The sequence below is a fragment of the Salvelinus sp. IW2-2015 genome, linkage group LG37, assembly GCF_002910315.2.
Source record: "Salvelinus sp. IW2-2015 linkage group LG37, ASM291031v2, whole genome shotgun sequence".
In the NCBI taxonomy this organism is placed as follows: Eukaryota; Metazoa; Chordata; class Actinopteri; order Salmoniformes; family Salmonidae; genus Salvelinus; species Salvelinus sp. IW2-2015.
Window position 1 is genome coordinate 10,295,714 of NC_036876.1, and position 5,124 is coordinate 10,300,837.

Sequence of the window (5,124 nt, forward strand, 5' to 3'; positions counted from 1 at the left end):
TATGTACATCTTGCAGAGTGTAGCTTTAAAAAGCTAACAGTGGGTGAGACACTTTCTAATTTATTGAATTAGCTGGGGTTTAATCTTGACGAATCACTATCAATGACCATTATCATTGTTGTTACTATTATTATGGTCCAATAAATAATCATCTGTTTCACTCTGCTCTGTGGGAATACAGCTATTGATCAAAGGTCAGAATCAGGGTGGGAATGTGTTTGTTAAGGAAATATCTAAAGCATCCCAGGCATTACTCATCTTAAAGGAAAGTATTCAGAACCCTTGACTTTTTCCACATTTTGTTATGTTACAGCCTTGTTTTAAAATGGATGAAATGTTTTTTTCCCTCATCAACCTACACCCAATACCAGATAATGACAAAGTTAAAACAGGTTTTTATACATTTTTGCAAATGTATTAAAAATAAAAAACGGAAATATCACATTTACATATGTATTCAGACCCTTTACTCAGTACTTTGTTGAAGCACCTTTGGCAGAGATTACAGCCTCGGGTCTTCTTGGGAATGACGCTACAAGCTTGGCACACCTGTATTTGGGGAGATTCTCCCATTCTTTTCTGCAGATCCTCTCAAGCTCTGTTAGGTTGGATGGGGAGCGTCACTGCACAGCTATTTTCAGGTCTCTTCAGAGATGTTAGATCAGGTTCAAGTCCGGGGTCTGGCTGGGCCACTCAAGGACATTCAGAGACTTGTCCCGAATTCTCTCCTGCCTTGTCTTGGTAGTGTGCTTAGGGTCGTTGTCCTGTTGGAAGGTGAAGCTTTGCCCCATTCTAAGGTCCTGAGCGCTCTGGACCAGGCTTTCATCAAGGATCTCTGTACTTTGCTCAGATCATCTTTCCATCGATCCTCACTAGTCTCCCAGTCCCTGCCGCTGAAAAACCTCCAGCATGATGCTGCCACCACCATGCTTCACCTTAGGGATGGAGCCAGGTTTCCTCCAGATGTGACGCTGGGCATTCAGGCCAAAGAGTTCAATCTTGGTTTCATCCGACTTGAGAATCTTGTTTCTCATGGTCTGAGAGTCCTTTAGGTGCCTTTTGGCAAACTTAGGGCTGTCATATGCCTTTTACTCATGAGTGGTTTCCGTCTGGCCACTCTACCATTAAGGCCTGATTGGTGGAGTGCTGCAGAGATGGTTGTCCTTCTGGAAGGTTCTCACATCTCCACAGAGGAGCTCTGTCAGAGTGGCCAAAAAAGTGGTCAGATGAAGCATGCTTAACTACAGGACTGTTTTGCTATCACAGACTGGAACATGTTCCGGGATTCTTCCGATGGCATTGAGGAGTACAGTAATCCCTCGTTTATCGCGGGGGTTACGTTCCGAAAATGACCCGCGATAAGTGAAATCCGCGAAATAGAAAACTTTTTTTTTTTTTACAATTAGCAACTATTACATGTATACAAATACAGTGACTCACGTGTAGGCCGTTTCGTCGACATTATGGGTTTAGGAGATGTTCGAAATTACAAGATAATTTGGCCAACTTAATGTAAATTTGCCAAGCTGTTTTATGTACGTACACATAACTGCACGAGACGACAAAATGATAGCACAATTCGTAGCATGTTTTGATACAAGAAGCGGGAGTGAGTTTTTAGCGAATCAGAATGCAGAGCACAATGCACCAAAAAAAAAAAGAAATGCATTATGAAAATCCGCGAAATAGCGAATCCGCGATAAGTGAACCGCGAAGTGGCGAGGGATCACTGTACACCACATCAGTCACTGGCTTTATCAATAAGTGCATTGAGGACTTCATCCCCACAGTGACTGTACGTACATACCCCAACCAGAAGCCATGGATTACAGGCAACGTTCGCACTGAGCTAAAGGGTAGAGCTGCCGCTTTCAAGGTGCGGGACTCTAACCCGGAAGCTTATAAGAAATCCTGCTATGCCCTGCGACAAACCATCAAACAGCGAAAGCGTCAATACAGGGCTAAGATTGAATCATACTACACTCGCTCCGAAACTTGTCTTATGTGGCAGGGCTTGCCAACTATTACAGACTACAAAGGGAAGCACAGCCGCGAGCTGCCCAGTGACACGAGCCTACCAGATAAGCTAAATCACTTCTATGCTCGCTTCGAGGCAAGCAACACTGAGGCATGCATGAGAGCATCAGCTGTTCCGGACGACTGTGTGATCACGCTCTCCGTAGCCGGCGTGAGTAAAAGCTTTAAACAGGTCAACATTCACAAGGCTGCGGGGCCAGACGGATTACCAGGATGTGGCAGGTGTCTTCACTGACATTTTCAACATGTCCCTGATTGAGTCTGTCATACCAACATCTTTCAAGCAGACCACCATAGTCCCTGTGCCCAAGAACACGGAGGCAACCTCCCTAAATGACTACAGACCTGTAGCACTCACGTCCGTAGCCATGAAATGCTTTGAAAGGCTGGTAATGGCTCACATCAACACCATTATCCCAGAAACCCTAGACCCACTCCAATTTGCATACCGCCCAAACAGATCCACAGATGAGGCAATCTCTATTGCTCTATTACACTGCCTTTTCCCACCTGGACAAAAGGAACACCTATGTGAGAATGCTATTCATTGACTACAGCTCAGCATTCAACACCATAGTACCCTCAAAGCTCATCACTAAGCTAAAAATCCTGGGACTAAACACCTCCCTCTGCAACTGGATCCTGGACTTCCTGACGCGCCGCCCCCAGGTGGTGAGGGTAAGTAGCAACACATCTGCTATGCTGATCCGCAAAACTGGAGCCCCCAGGGGTGCGTGCTCAGTCCCCTCCTGTACTCCCTGTTCACCCACGACTGCACGGCCAGGCATGACTCCAACACCATCATTAAGTTTGCAGATGACACAACAGTGGTAGGCCTGATCACCGACAACGACGAGACAGCCTATAGGGAGAAGGTCAGAGACCTGGCCGGATGGTGCCAGAATAACAACCTATCCCTCGACGTAACCAAGACTAAGGAGATGATTGTGGACTACAGGAAAAAGAGGCCCGAGCACGCCCCCATTCTCATCGACGGGGCAGTATTGGAGCAGGTTGAGAGCTTCAAGTTCCTTGGTGTCCACATCACCAACAAACAAGAATGGTCCAAACACACCAAGACAGTCGTTAAGAGGGCACGAAAAAGCCTATTCCCCCTCAGGAAACTAAAAAGATTTGGCATGGGTCCTGAGATCCTCAAAAGGTTCTACAGCTGCAACATCGAGAGCATCCTGACTGGTTGCATCACTGCCTGGTACGGCAATTGCTTGGCCTCCGACCGCAAGGCACTACAGAGGGTAGTGCGTACGGCCCAGTACATCACTGGGGCTAAGCTGCCTGCCATCCAGGACCTCTACACCAGGTGGTTTCAAAGACCCCAGCCCCAAATTGTCAAAGACCCCAGCCACTCCAGTCATAGACTGTTCCCTCTACTACCGCATGGCAAACAGTACCAGAGTGCCAAGTCTAGGACAAAAAGGCTTCTCAACAGTTTTTACCCCCAAGCCATAAGACTCCTGAACAGGTAATCAAATGGCTACCCGGACTATTTGCACTGTGTGCCCCCCCCCAACCCCTCTTTTACACTGCTGCTACTCTCTGTTTATCATATATGCATAGTCACTTTAACTATACATTCATGTACATACTACCTCAATTGGCCCGACCAACCAGTGCTCCCGCACATTGGCTAACCAGGCTATCTGAATTGTGTCCCGCCACCCACCACCCGCCAACCGCTCTTTTACGCTACTGCTACTCTCCGTTCATCATATATGCATAGTCACTTTAACCATATCTACATGTACATACTACCTCAATCAGCCCGACTAACTGGTGTCTGTATGTAGCCTTGCTACTTTTATAGCCTCTCTACTGTTATTTTTCACTGTCTTTTTACTGTTGTTTTTATTTCTTTACTCACCTATTGTTCACCTAATGCACTATTGCTTAGAGCCTGTAAGTAAGTATTTCACTGTAAGGTCTACACCTGTTGTATTCGGCGCATGTGACAAATAAACTTTGATTTGATTTGATCAACTCCCTGACCAAGGCCCTTCTGCCCCGATTGCTCAGTTTGGCCGGGCGGCCAGCTCTAGGAAGGGTCTTGGGGGTTTCATACTTCTTCCATTTAAGAATGATGGAGGCCACTGTGTTCTTGGAGACCTTCAATGCTGCAGAAATGTTTTGCTACCCTTCCCCAGATCTCTGCCTCGACACAATCCTGTCTTGGAGCTCTATGGACAATTCCTTCACTTGGTTTTTTCTCTGACATGCACTGTCAACTGTGAGACCTTATATAGACAGGTGTGTGCCTTTCCAAATCATGTCCAATCAATTGAATTTACCACAAGTGGACTCCAATCAAGAAACATCTCAAGGATGATCAACGGACACAGGATGCACCTGAGCTCAATTTTGAGTTTCCTAGCAAAAGGTCTGAATACTTATGTAAATAAGGTATTCCTGTTTTACATTATTTTATAAATTTGCTAAAATTTATAAAAACTTGTTATGCTTTGTCATTTTGGGGTATTGTGTGTAGATTGCTGAGATAAAAATACAAATACTTTTTTAGAATAAGGGTAAGGGGTCTGAATACTTTCTGAATGCACTTTTCTGTGGTATCGTTTTGGTATCGTTTCGGTATCAATTATTGTGATGGTATCGAGTATTGTTATACTAAACCTGGTATCAGTATAGAAGTCAAAACACTGACACTGAGTAACTAAATCTTTACCAATAAGCAGTAACGCTTGCTATTATTATTATTATTATTGTTATTATTGTTGTTATTATTGCAGTGATTATTATTAAAAATGGTAATGGTAGAGGTAGTATGGGTAATGGTAGTAGTTTAATGGTGGTATTGGCTGTAAGGTAACAAAATGTGGAAAAAGTCAAGGGGTCTGAATACTTTCCAAATGCACTGTAATCAATATGAATTCGGAGGTCAGAAATGATTAAATATTAAAGCATTAGACCTCTCACTAAAGGCTTCAGTCATACAAAAGTTATACTTAAATCCAAACTGGTTCTCTAGCAGATTAGTACGAATGTCTCACCCTATGTTCAAGAATGGCCTTTTTCCCCTTTATTCAGATTACAACCTCTCACTTTCGATTATTT